Below are 15122 nucleotides of genomic sequence, written 5' to 3'. Positions count from 1 at the left end.
GCATGGCATTTTGGGTTGAAAGGTGACCCTGCTCAGGGATTAGGGTGGCTCCAGGTTTAGGGTGGATCCTGCTGGGAATAGGGCGGCTCCAGGATTAGGGCGTATCCTGCTGCCTCAGGCGCCCACTCTTTGGAGTTCCCGTTGAGTTCTTGCGGGGTTCTGAGAGTATTGGTACGCAGAGCCCGGTGGAGGGAACACCTGAAGCTTGGAGGTAAGTGAAATTGCTCGTCCCTGAGGAAGAGCGAAAGAATGGGTGACCAATTCAAAAAACAATGTGTTCTTGTTTTGATTTATTTTGTTTTTATTTCAAGTTGTCTATCCCTAGAACTTTCTCAGGCAAACTGGGGAAAATGGTTGACTCAAGGTTTGAAGTTTTCGCCTTCGAGGAACAGAAATTGTTAGAGGAAGGAGGCACCCCAGTAAGACCAAGAACAGTTAGGACATATGTTGATACAATACAAAAATGTAGCCCATGGCTTTTTAAAGAGGAGTTGTTAAAAATATCACAATGGGACCATCATGCAATCCTGTAGAAAGATTTTTCTTCAACAAGAAAAAGATGGCTAGTTCTGTTTACTACACTTGTCTAAGATCTTGGTTTTTACAGACATCTGATTAATTTACAAAGCTAAAGTGCTGAAACATCAACCACTAAATATAAAATCAAGTACTCTTTACTTATTAAGTTCCATAAGGCAATATATTTAAACATTATGTGTATTTTCATAAATTGGTAAATGAAAAAAAAAAGTTTAATATTGCTTTGTGTCTATGTCTTTGCTGAAACAAGGTTACTAAGAGTTAAGATTCTATCAGGTGTAATTTATATACAAAGCGTATAAGAAGTTTCAGTTGGGTTTCAATTATAGTATTATAGTACCATAAAAAATGAAAATATTTAGAGTAATTTATCTAAATTCAGAAACTTTATAAGGGTTGTTTCAAAATGTGAATTTAAAAAAAGGGTTAACAGCTAAAAAAAGAGATATAAAAAGATTCAAGATGTGGAAATATGTTTTAATATGAAAGCTGAAGAAAATAGAAATGTTTTCAGATGAGATAATCTTTGTGTGATAAAGTAAAAGGTTGTAAAATGTCTAAGTAAGTTACAAAAGGCTTTAAAAGGTTAAATTAAAGGTGGTTAAGATGCCTTCATGGCGGAATAAAGATTACGTCATTTGAAGCCTAGTTAATCTGAAAAACATTACTTAAAAAAAACATGAAAATGGGAAGATAATAGGATAAAAAATATTTGGATGAAAAAGATTCAAAATTTGAAGTGGAAAACTTTAAAGACAGAAGTACAGAAAGGTAAAAAAAGATAGAAAAGATGTAGAAAGATACAAAAGATGTAGGAAGATAAAAAAAGATGTAGGAAGACAAAAATTTAAAACCCCAAAAATAGGAAACAACAACAACAAAAAACTAGGAGAAAAAAAAGCAATTAAGGGTGAATGTACAAACCTTAGAAGAAAACTAGAAGATAGAAGCAAGATAAAAAATGGTTAAAAATGTCAAATAAAGGTATTTCAGATAAAAAATACAAAAAGCTAAGACAACTATTAGATACAGACATTCAAGATAGAAAAAGGTACAAGAGAGAAGTTTACAGTCAAATATTGGATAAAATAAAAGAACAAGGAGATTATTAGTAATTTTTTCAAAAAGCCCATCAACTTTAATTTCTGGTGGTGCAGATATTAGAAGTCTCAGATGAAGGTGTTAAAATTTATAGACAAGAGCCAATTTAGATAACATTAAACCAGAAGGAAATTGGTTTAAAACCACATCAAAAAATTAAAAGGACTAAAGTAATTCTAAAAACTAAGGCAAAATGCTTTTGGAAGACTTGAATTTAAAAGGATCTTTAAATTTCCAAAGGATGCGTATAGGATATTTTGGAACATCATCCCTGAAGAAAATCAGTTAATGTTTTACTTAACAGGAATCCCATACAATCCACAGGGACAAGGCATAGTTGAAAGAGCTCATCAAACTATTAAAATGTACTTATTAAAGCAAAAAGAGGGAATTGGGAAGGGGTATATATATCCCCCAAAGATAAACTTAAAATAACCCTTTACTCTAAACTTTTTAAATTTGGNGACTCAAATCCATAAAAGCTGATATCCAGAGCTCCAGCTTGGCTATTCTTACATCTGCGACAGTGATTAACCAGGATGCTTTTTTCAATATCTATTATTATTCAATATCTATCTATTATTGTCTTTTCCCACATCATAAAGTTCTATTTTATTTTTTGAGCTCATACAAACCTAGGTTAATGTTTTTCTGATCAGTTTTATTTTTTGACTGTGGAGTTTTTAAACATTGCAATGGAGATTTCACCTGTGTAAAGCTACAAGGCCTTTACTATTGTCTTACGTGTTGTACGTTTGTGTGCACTCTTGTGTTTTGTGTTATATGTATGTGTGTGCATATGTCCCTATATCATATATGAGGAGCGCTCATGAAAAAATGGATCCAAATTTTTTTTATTCATGTGATTTTAATGGTTTAATTTAAGTTGGGTAAACAGCTGTTGAGGATTGTTTTAATATGTGTACAAATAAGGAGGTTAACAGATCTGTTTGTTTACTTTCACCTTTCCTTTTCATTATATTTAATAATTCTGTTCAGGATAATGTCAATTGTTCAGAAAATTGTTTTCTTAGTACCTGTTGGAATGTTACATATTTTTTTTTAGCATCATTGCCAGAATTCCTATCTTCATCCCAGTGCCGGTGAAGACAAAGATAAAACCAAACTACAGCTTCTATGATAGCTATCACAGTAAACTGTATAAACTGATGCATCAATGAACAATAACTCAACAAGTAATGCTCAATCAAGGAGTTGATTTACTTTGGGAGGAAATAGACATATTGATAGATTCCTCCGCTTTGAACTGCTTGCAGAACTTGTCTGGACTATGTATCACTTGTATGCATTGTGAACTATCTGTTGGTGCAGCGAATTGTGGTAGTGCTGGCGTATCTTTGCTGATGGTGTCACCAGTGATACAATTTTTCCAAAGGAGCCGTCAATTGGCTTGGTGTCCTGGCATTTCTGTATCCTCCTCCCTTCTGCTAGTGATGGTCTAAAATTTGGGGGGCAACAGAGGTGAGGCAAAGAACCTCACCCCCCACTGGTGCAAAGGCCAAATTTGGGGGCCAACAGAGGTGAGGCAAAGAACCTCACTCCCCCACTGGTGCATAGGCCTATCCACAAGTATGGCTGTATGCTGGACCGGTAGTCAGTGTTGGGTATGATCCAATTGCAGTGGTACCAACCTAAGACAGGAGGCTGACGCCTAGAGGTCAGCTCATCCGATGACGGGTAAGAACCATATGTTGAATTGGACAACCTAACAGGCAGGGTCCCTAAGCCACATTGCTTGTTGTTTAATTAATCAGAAGGGGGGAGATGCTGAGAGCCTTAGCCAAGTAGGAATGATGCATGGCATTTTGGTTTGAAAGGTGACCCTGCTCAGGGATTAGGGTGGCTCCTGGTTTAGGGTGGATCCTGCTGGGAATAGGGTGGCTCCAGGATTAGGGTGTATCCTGCTGCCTCAGGCGCCCACTCTTTGGAGTTCCCGTTGAGTTCTCGCGGGGTTCTGAGAGTATTGGTACGCAGAGCCCGGTGGAGGGAGTGATTTTTCCCAGAACGTGCGTGTAGAGTGTCGGTGAGAGTTCGGGAATAAAGAGTTGCTGTTTGAATCTACAAGGCTTTGTGGTGGCTCGGTTATTTTGTGCCCAGCCAGATGGCGGCATTAACCAACTGGAATTATCTGTTTCTTTCATTCAGACAGTAATTTTCAGGCTTTTAGAAAACCCGTGGAATTCTGTATATTTGTGCCTAGAAATTCTCCATGTCAAACAGAGAGAGGTGAAAGAGTTGGACTGAGTTGGGAAGGAAGAGCCCCCAGTCACCATCATCCTGCCAGCGAGAGCATCCTTAGATCACGCGCCAGGACTCCACGGGGCTGCAGGTTGAAAGTCGTTGTTGAAAGTGCCGTGGGCAGGGAATACAGCTTACTACAGGAGCAGAGCAGATGGATTCAAATGACTGCTGAATGAACGAGTGGCATGTCTGAGAACGAGAGTGCAGGAAACGCCGGGTAGTCAAGAGGTTTTATAAAATATGCCACGAAGGCTGCCATCTAGGAGGAAAGCAGCTCAGTGAGGTTGTCTGGGACACAGTGGGAACAGCAAAGTGGGCCTTGAAGACCACAGTGTTGGAGAGCAGACACAGTGACAGGTGTCACTGTGGCAGGAGGCTGTGACAAGTCACTGGCGCAGGAGAGGGGGACAGTGTGCAGGATGACAGGCGGATAGAGAGTCACAGATGACTGGATACTAATAAGAAAGATTTAGAAATGCCCGGGGTTACACCCTTCAAATCTGAGCTCTCCTCTCATGGCTATCTAAATGTACTTTGTCAACTGTGACGCACTGTGCCCACTTTACTCAGGAACCTTGGGTCATTGCACAGTTTGCTACTGCGAACCGTCAGATGATTTCAGCTGAGAAGCACTAAGTGATGGTCAAGGGCTCTTCTAACTCGAAGACTGATGACTTTTAAGCTTAAAGGTGAGGAATCATTTGTGCGTGTATTTATTCCCGCTTAAATTAAAGATATAAGTTCATGCAATTGTCCCTTTTTTTGACTGGTCACATTCAAATAGCCAAACTTAATTTATCTTTTAAAAATAGAATTGCATTAAGCATGCTCCATAGTACTTCCATTCTATTTGAGAAGCCATAACTCATGGGGAAAATGGACTTCGAGAAGCACTTAAGAAGGGAGAGTAGAGCAATATAAATCGTATGCATGTCCTTCTGGAAAAGCATTGATGTTTAAAACTCTTACAAATCATGGCTTATAGTCGTTGCTTTAGGACGAGAGATGATTATGTTACTGTGCATGTACTTTTATGATTCCATAAAGCTAACCACTGCTTCAATGTATAAAGGGGTCATTATGTGAACTAAAAGACCTTTATTTCCTTGGCATGGGTTTTAAATATCTGAGCTGGGTAACACATCCTTGCTTGTCACTGTCCTGAGTTTAGAGAGACAATTTTGGAAGGGATATTTTACCATTTGATCAATAATAATCAAAGTAAACATATCCCTCTTTCTCCTTTTGGCGCCAACAATTTGAACTTCACACAAATTTAAAGATGAAATCTTCACAATCTGAGGAATTTTCCCAGTAGCAGTGAGGAATTGCCCACCTGTTAAGGAGTCCAATTAATCTAGTTTTTACTGATTCGTCTACTCCTCAAGATTCTCCTTAATGCATTTAAAAGATATCATCCTACCAAGTTGGTAACGTAATGATTATTATGAAGGGAGGTCCTTATTAATTTCTCTTTCAGATGCACTCAGAGCTCCTGAGTGCTGGTTCAGTTCCCAACTCAATAAATATTTGCTAAATCAACTACTACATTCTGGATATCATTCTGGCTGGAAAGATGACAAAGTTGAATCATGCCTTAGTTAATTTCCTCAAAGGGTTTCCAATCAAGATAGGAATCAAGACATATAAATAAGAAGCCAGAATTCAGACCAGAAGAAATATCTAAATAAACTACCATGAAGAAGCCAAAGGAAACAGTTACAGTAGTCCCTTAATCCACTGGGGATAGTCTCCAAGACCCTCAGAGGATGCCAGAAGCCATAAATTGTACCCACCCTGATATACAATGTATTTTCTCCGTACACACAGGTCTGTGAAGAAGTTTAATTTATAATAGGCACACTAAGAGTTTAACAATAACTAATAATAATCTAGAAAAATAATATACTGTAATATAAATGATGCAAATGTAGTCTATGTCATTATCTGATTGGACTATAGATGTGGGCAAGGTCAACCTTCAATTTCTTTTCATTTCTTATCAATTACAGAATTTTCACTTAAAAGATGCACTATATGGCTTCCCTTTTTCATACCAGCATTGCCAGTATCACTGCTCTTGCACTTGAGAACCATTACAAAGTAAAATAAGGGTTACTTGAACACAGCACTGGGATGCTGCCATAGTTGAACTGACAATCAGGACAGTTACTACGCGAAGGGTAGAAAATACAATGTGAATACACTGGACAAAGGATGATTCATATCCTTGGTGGGATAGAGCGGGACAGGAAAAGATTTATCTCACTTTTCAGAAAGGTACAAAATTTAAAACTTATGAGTTACTTATTTCTGGAATTTTCCATTCGGTATTTTTGGGCTATGGTTGACCATGGATAGCTGAAACCACAGAAAATAAAACCTTGGAGAACAAGGGACTATGGTACTCCCTACTTCAGAGAAATTAAGAGTATCAGTAGAGGTGGCTACATGCTAGTCAATTTGGGTGTAGCAAGTAGGAAGGGCCAAAGAAGAGGCTGAAGAAAAACCAAGAGTCTGAAGTGACGATATTTTGGGCCCACAGTGCTGCCTAATCTCGTGGCTGTCCTCCCAGTAAGATGACTCATCATGGGTGACCTTCCCAACTTGCTCTGCGGCCAGTGACCAACAGCATGTAGTGGCAGCCAGAGGGCAGCTTCTGGACCCGTGCAGACATAGCCTCAGATACAAGCTCACAGGTACTGGTTATGTGACCTTGAACAGAGTGTGTACTACTCTGAATCTCAGTTTCTTATGTTTGATATGAGAATAGCATTAGTTAATCTAAACTGCAATCGAGAACACTGATTTTAAAAGTCCCATAGACAGCAATTGCTAAGAAAAATATACAAAAGATATACCACGAAAACACTGTACATAAATCAAGAAGGAATTCTAAAAAAAAGTCTGATTAACCCACAGGAAGGCAAGAAAAGAGCAGCAGTGTACCAAACCAAAACCAAATAATACAGCAACAGACCTGACTACGTTAGCTCCAAACACCAAATGGTCCAGATGTCCATCAGTGGGTGAGTGATTGATCAAGCTACATGTCCACCACGGAACACCACTCGGCAGTTACAGGGAACGAGCGCTGATACAAACAACTTGGAAAGTCTCAGAAAATCCATGCTGAGTGAAAAAAAAAAAAAAAAACAAACCACAAAACCAGTGCTAAAGGTTATAGATGGCATGAGCCCATTTATGAACCATTCTTGAAGTGACAAAACTCTCAAAAGAGAAAACATATTAGTGGAATAATTTAATATTTGATCATGGCAATTACTTGATGTCCAGATGAGTGGGTAAATAAATTATGGCATATGTACAATGGAATATTCACCTTAAAAAGGAGATTCTGTTGTTTTCTATAACATGGATAAACTGAGGGCATTACGCTATTCAAAATAAGTCAATCCAAAGAGGACAAAGGGTACATGATTCCACTTAGGTGAGGCACCTAGATTATCAGATTCATAAGAAGAATGGTAACAGGTTTTTTGTTTTTTCTTTTCTTTCTTTCTTTTTTTTTTTTTTGGTACTGGGAATTGAACTCAGGGGAACTCTACCACTGAGCCACATTCCCAGCCCTTATTTTGTATTTTATTTAGACACAAGGTCTCACTAAGTCACTTAGGGCCTCATTAAGTTATTGAGGCTGGTTTGAACTCACTATCTTCCTGCCTCAGCCTTGAGAGCCACTGAGATTACAGGTGTGCACCACCAACGGTAACAAGTTTTGAGAAAAAGGGGAATATGGGATTATTATTTAGCAGTATTGAGTTTCAGTTCTGCAAGGTGGCAGGAGTTCCACGGCTGGATGAAGGTGACAGCAGTATGACAATGGAAATGTCCTTATGCCACTACACTGTGCACCTAAGATGGCAGGTGTTGTGGAGAAGGTACTTTTTTTACATTTTTAAAAAATTTAAATGGACTTTATGGAAGCTTGTACTTAGAGATGTTCTTAGAAGAGCTGGGGATGCATCTCAGTGATAGAGCACTTGCTAGGATACCCAAGGCCCTAGGTTTTATCCCCAGCACCTCTCCCCCAAATGAAGGAAAGACAAACACCAAAAGAATTTCAGCTCTGTCGCTGGTTTCGCCCATCCACCTCTCTGACTTTCATTTCTAACTCTCACTTCTTCAGCCAGAGCCTTGAATTTTGGAAGAGAGTTAGAGAGATCCCAAAGACGGGGTCTTTGCCCTCCTTTCCTTTGTGCTGGGCTCAATCCCAAGGCCTTGTGCAAGCTAAGGCCACTTCCTACCCCTGGGCCACCCCCACCCCTCACTCCACTGCTCCATAGTCTGCAGAAATCTGAGAAGTTGGTGAGAGGGCATTTGATTTTTTTTTTTCTGTATTTAGATAGAAGAAAGCCATTTCCTGGTATTCATATATCTCGTTTTTATATGACAACCAATTTAATCACCCAAGTTTGATAAGATAATAAGTGTTCCCATAATGTTGCCTGGATACACTGGCATTAATATTCTTGAGGTAATGAAAAAAAGGGAAGCAATTTAATAAAAAAAATGGAAGAACTGTGTCTAGTGGAGAATTTTTCTTTCTATTGTTTTAGTGGAAAGATATATTCAGTGTTCTTCATATTCTGCGTAGAGTTAATATGGACATGACCCTAGAAACTAGTGCTCACACACAGCAGACTGGACATGTTATCAGACAGAAACTCCTCAATCTCTCCTCTTGCATTTCCTAAAGACTACCTTGAGGGATTTTAACATATCATCAAAACATCATATTGTTAAATAAGTTTGGGAAACTTTGAATAAGCAATGTTAAGCATTTATTTACAATTGTACTTTTCAGACACCTTGTGCAATAATTTGTACTTTTTATCTCCAAGCAGAAGCACAATAAGTTAAAATCCTCAGACTTAATTATTCATTCTAATACTTGTTCTCAGGATTGCTGAAGGACTCTTTGGGACACAGTGCAAATTGGGATTGAGATGGATGAGGCTGGGGCATTCTGCCCATGAAGAAACTAGAAAAATTCTTTGTTAGTTTTTTTTCCCAAACAGGAAGAAAAGACAAATGCTGACTTTTCTTTATAATAAAAATGTTGGTACTCTGTGAGTTACACTAGGGAAGATTTGAGAAGCTCAGCATGGTGAGATGGTGATTCTCATTTAACATGTGTCAGCTAAGCATGAGACTCCGTCTATTAGAGAATGTGATAGAGGAGTGGGCAGGAAAAGAACCCAGGATTAGGAAATCAGGGAGAGAAAGCAAGGTATGGCCGAAATAATTAGAATATACAACCTAAAAACATCATGTTTAACCTGGATCAAAATTTAACTTGGAACAAATCAAACAAAAGATATATAAGAATTATGCATCTCAAAGTATAAAGTTTATCCAAAAGACTTTAAATAAAGTTAAGTTTCTGGTCAAATACACTGTGTTCTAGTGTAGAAAATGCAACATTGTAAAGATGTCAATTTTCCTAAATTGAGGTGAAAATTCTGTGATTTTTAGATAAAATCCCATCAGGGACACTTTTGAAAATTGACAATACGATTCTAAAATACATATGGAAGATAAAATGGCCAAGAATTATGAAGAGATTTCATAGAAGAAAAATGAGAAAGAAAGGCTCATTTTATCAGATAGTAATACTAGTAATGAAGCTTTAGTAATTAAGAGCATAGTATTGGTTCATGGAGAGACTAATCAATCAACAGAACTTAAGAAAGAGTGCAATCATAAATGGAACTTTGGTAAACGAAAGAGGTGACATTGTGGATCAATTGTAAGAGGATGGACTATGCTATGGATTATATGTGGTGTCCCCCAAAAGGTCATGTGTGAGACAAAACAAGAAGGTTCAGAGAAGAAATGACTGGGTCATAGTCTTAACCTAGTCAGTGAATCAATCCCTGGTGGGATTAACTGAGTGGTAGCCAGAGGCAGGTGGGTGTGGCTGGAGGAGGTGGGCATTGGGGGTGTGGCTATGGGGCATTTACTTCGTATCTGGAGAGAGGAGTCTTTCTGCTTTCTGATCATCATGTGAGCTGCTTCCCTCTGCCACATTCTTCTGCCACGATGTTCTGCCTCACCTCCAGCCCTGAGGAATAAAGCCAGCTGTCAATGGACTGAGACCTCTGAAACCCTGAACCCTCACATAGACTTTTCCTCCTCTACAGTTGTTCTGGTCTGATCTTTCAGTCACAGCAGCAAAAAAAGCTGACTAAAATCGAGCATTACAAAATAGAGCTGAAAGCACTTGGTTAGCCATATGGAGGGGAAACGTGGCTTCAATTCATAAGGTGAACATAAAATTTGACTTCATATTTATTAAGGTCAAAAATAAAATTTTGAGACTTTTTGAAGAAATTGTATTCTAAAATATTTCGAATCTTAGCTTTTCTTAGAAAAGATATAAAAATTAGAAGGAAAGAAAGAAACCATGGCAAATTATTACTCATTAATATCAAGTATTGTTCTCAAAAGAAACCTTAAAGGAAATATTCTAAAAATAACAACCTGGAGTATGGTGCACACCTGGAATCCCAGCAGCTTAAGAGACTGAGGCAGGAGGATCACAAGTTCAAGACCAGTTTCTGCACCTACCTCAAAAATAAAGCTGGGGATGTGGCTCAGTGGTTAAGTGTCCCAGGATCAATCCCCAGTACCAAAAAACAGTATAGAAAAATATATTTTAACACATAAGATAATTGAAAGAAGATTAAAATCAAGAATAGGTGTATCCAATATGTGACTGCCAAAAATTAAGTAATCTTGCATTACTCAGAACAGAAGGTAGAGATCAATACTACCTCCTCTGTGAAAGCGGTGGAAGTGCACATTGAGGCAAATTCTTTCGAAACAGTTTATCATTGTCTAGAATTCAACATGTGTCTATGCCATGACTCAGACTTTCTGCTTATAGTTGAAAGCGAGGCACTTGGACACCTGCACAAGAATATCAATCTCAGTGCCTTCTTCCACAGGAAAGCAACCCAACTGTGAGCATCCCAAATGCTTTGTTAGAAGAAGAAAGAGTTGTGCTATCTAGCCACAGTGGAATATTATGTGACAATAAGAAATCAGCAAACTACATCTAAATACAACCATAGATAGAGATCTTAGTGCAGCCAGTTTGAATATAAAAGCATTTTAGGAGACTAAAAATAGTATTCCTGCAAAATAAAAATATAATTTTTAAACATACATGTATATGACATATACTTAACATTTATAAAACAAGAAAATGAGAAACAAAGTTTCAAGAAATAGTTCTGACAAAAGAATGAGTAAGTAATCATTTGGGTCCAGGCTTGGACAGGATGATTTTGAGTTATTAGTAATAAGACAGTCTGGGTTTAGGTATTATATATTTCATTTTTTTCTAATGAATAAATAAACGGGCAGGCTTCCAGTGGACCATTTATGGTATTGTTGATAATTAATGCAATTCTGAACCTCTGATACTCTTAAGCAAAATAAAGAAACATAATCACATTTTGCATTTAGATGGTTCTACTGTACCCACGAAAGCCATGATTAAAATGCAAACCAGCCGATTCCTAAGACTTCCAGGGTTGAGAAAGACTTTTTGTCCTGCTTCTATCTACAGAAGATCAAGAGGTGTTTAGGAACTAACTTTCCTTGATATGCGTGAAAACAAAAAGAATCTTCCTAAGTGGCGTTTGGAAGACTTCCTGGATGTCCATTGGAGATAGTTTGAATGTTAGTAAAATGTCTTTTTTTTTTTTCAGAAGGCTTATTTTTACTGTAATCATCCTGCTTTGGAATCTGTCAACCACTAAATCAAACTTGTGCATTTTTCTGATGATGAAGGTCAGACCTGAGAAGGTAGAATTCCTCTGGCACCAATCTTGGCACTGAAATGGGAGTGAGCACAAGCAGGTCAACCTTCTCTTGAGCTGTGCTGAAATCGACCTCGCAGTCGTCTGAAAGCAGCAGTAGCTGAAATGCAAACTCAAGGGTGGTTTTCCTGAGTCATGGATGCTCCTCACAACTGGTTACTCTGGTGGCATCTCTGGCCTCCTTGGAATGCTTTAAAATGCCCCCTTCTCTGGCAGTGAGCGGGCCTGCTTTCCTGGACACCCATTTTCCGTTGGGCCTGTTCCGGCCTCCCTGGGCTAGGATTTTAATAGCTACCTTTCTCAGTCAGGAAGCAGCTTAACTAGGATTCATTCAGATTGGTAAAACTAGATCTTTCTGGGGACTACAATCTCTAAGTCATTTGAGCAAGACATCTGAGAAGCAGAAGGACTCAGAGAAAACATCACCGTTCAAGAAAAATGCAATCATTTTGTTTAATTGGGAGATGATTTGTAGTTTAACTTTTACATTTTTTTCCCAGTAACCTAAAGTAGAAGTAAAAGGCTAATTTTGATTTCATTTTCAAGTTGTGAACTTTCCAGTCTGTGGCTCAAAGGCTAAGGGTGCTATTTAACAAAGCAAAACAAAATTAAAGAAAGCAAAACAAAATAAAAAACCAGCACAGTGAAGACTAGGTGAGTGGTGACTCTGAATACTCAGTTTGAAGAGACAGAAGGACGTCTCCTACTCATGAGGTCACCCTGTCCCCCATTCTCCATCCCCAGGGAGCTTCTGCTTGTGAGACACCAGGGATGTAGATTGATTCAGATCTGTTAGAAGCACAGAGTGTGTATATAATAGGATTTATTCCCTCACATTAAGGATAAATCAAGATTTTAATCTCTCACTAAAGCACAGAAAACGTTTTTCTAACATTATTCAATATAAAATGGAAGTTTGAATATCAAACTATTAGGAGAAATAAATTTAGCCATTTCTTTTTCTATTTAGCCATTTCTTTTTCTTTAGGATTTCCCCATGAGCTTAAAAATTATATCTATAAATCACACTGCCTTATATTTTAGAGCATTACTAAAGAAATGAAATCTAGAATATCTTTGTGAGCCAAAATTGCTGAAATATGTTTTTAATATTTCTCATTTATCCAATACCATTCTGGACTGTGAATTACCTTTAAGGCCATGAAACCATTCAAACCAAAACAATGCTTTTGGGATAAGGAGGAACTCGAGTAGATTCCATCACAAATATAATTCCAATTTTATCCGCAAAGGTCACATCTTCAGTGTGCCCGGTGGAGCAAGAGCAGATCCAACAGGGACACTGTTGGGAATTTGGTCACGCTTATCTTCTGTTTATTACTAGCAGATTTCTTTGCTGTGTAGGTTCCCAGAAGGACTGGTTACTATTGAGGATTGAATCTCTGGTACCCTAAAGTATAGGAAAATCCCAAACATTTATGCAGACTCTGATTTCTTAAGAAAGGCCTTACTTCCTGTTACAAGTAAGATATTTTGAAGAATTTCTTTTAAAGAAAGACATAGCTAAAATCTCATTTGTAAATACACTGGGTGAGAATGAGACCATAGACCATGATGCTCTCGTTTGTGAAAACCAACTCTGACAAAATGTTAAATAGAAAAAAAATGTGTTAATGGAGAAGTCTCAGGAATGGGACTTTAGCAATATCTATTGGAGTTCTCATTTTGTTTTTTGTTTTTGGTGCTGAGGATTGAACTAAGCAGCACTCAACCACTGAGCCACATCCCCAGTCCTATTTTGCATTTTATTTAGAGACAGGGTCTCACTGAGTTGCTTAGCACCTCACTTTTGCTGAGGATAGCCTTCAACTCTCTATCCTCCTGCCTCAGTCTCCAGAGTTTCTGGGATTACAGGCAGGCACCACTGCGCCTGGCTCCCAATTTGTTTAATTCCTATTTATCCTTATAAGTTACACTCAGACTTTACGTTCATAAAGAATGTCATGCCATGAAAGAAATGAAGGAGAGTACAAAAAATAAAACAAAAAACACCAACAGAAACAAGAACACTTCAAGATAAAACCAAATAAATGTAGAAAAGCATTACTCCCTCAGATATGTATTTATCGAGTGCTGTGTTCAGTGAATTGCACTCACTCTGCTTGGGAATGCAGATACAGCAAACTAAAATCTCCACTTTCTTAATTTATAATGCTGTTGAAACACCAGAGAAATGAAGTGCGGACTTAATACCAAAAGTGTACCACGGTGGTGGCCATGTCTCCTAAAACTCAAGGGAATATGAGGCCATCTGAAATGTCCTCTCCCACAACTCTGTGAGATTTTGCCTTTTTACAGTGCTGAGCACAATTTGTGTTTATTTACTGATTTGGGGTGTTTTCTTACAGCTGTCTTTGGCCTCTCTGAGACGGTCAGTTTGATGACAGAAGAGTGACCCCTGCTTTGCTGGACATGTTTTCTCAGCACCTGGTGTAGAATCTAGAGCACAGAGGCACTCAATAAACGCCATGTAATCAATGACCAGATGAATGGACACTAGGGAAATGGCAGAAAGACATTTATTTGAATACTGAATTTAATCAAGTAATCATGATTATTATATTGTTGAAATATTCAGATCACAGGGAAAAAAATCAATATCGATGCAAAATTATACACAAAAACTAATCCAAGTGAAAACAAACTTTTAAAAAAGGAAACCGATATAATGTTTCCCCTTTTGGTAAAATATGAATTTCATTCTCTCTCACATTCTTTTCAAATTTTCTAAAATGATCAAGTACTTAATTTTAAATACAACTCATGAAAGATGCATTAAACAAAGTTGACCAATGTTCTATTATGGAGTTTGGGGGAAGTTTTAAAGAGATTATGAAAGAGTAAGGGACCTAGCTACTTGGAAAACTGAGGCAGAAGAATCGCATGTTCAAGGATAGCTTTAGCAATGTAGCTGACCCTGTCTGTAAATAAATAAATAAGCATAAAATTAAAATTAGAGACAAAAGGCCAGGGATACAGCCCAGTGGTAAAACACCCCTGGGTTCAACCCCCAACACACACACACACACACACACACACAGAAGGAGATTACAAGGTGAAGAGCTTAGACTCAGTAGGCTAACTTTGATTGCCAAGGCAGATGCCTGAACTTGTCCTTACTCTAGGGCATGCCTGAGCCCTCAACAATTGAGGTTATTAGAGATCATGATCATTAAAAACAAAAGTTTGGGGTAGCTAATCTGTCTTATTTAGGAAATCCTAACCCATAAGGAAAATTAGGCTTACTTCATAGGCCATTTGATTTGAACTTACTTTATAGTCATTTGAACTTTTCATTCAATACTAATGAAGTCACTCTAAATAGTATTGAAAGATAGTTTATAT

This window comes from Marmota marmota, unplaced genomic scaffold, assembly GCF_001458135.2.
Source record: "Marmota marmota marmota unplaced genomic scaffold, marMar, whole genome shotgun sequence".
NCBI lineage: Eukaryota > Metazoa > Chordata > Mammalia > Rodentia > Sciuridae > Marmota > Marmota marmota.
The sequence above is the reverse complement of the archived record's forward strand: the minus strand, read 5'-3'. Positions refer to the sequence as shown.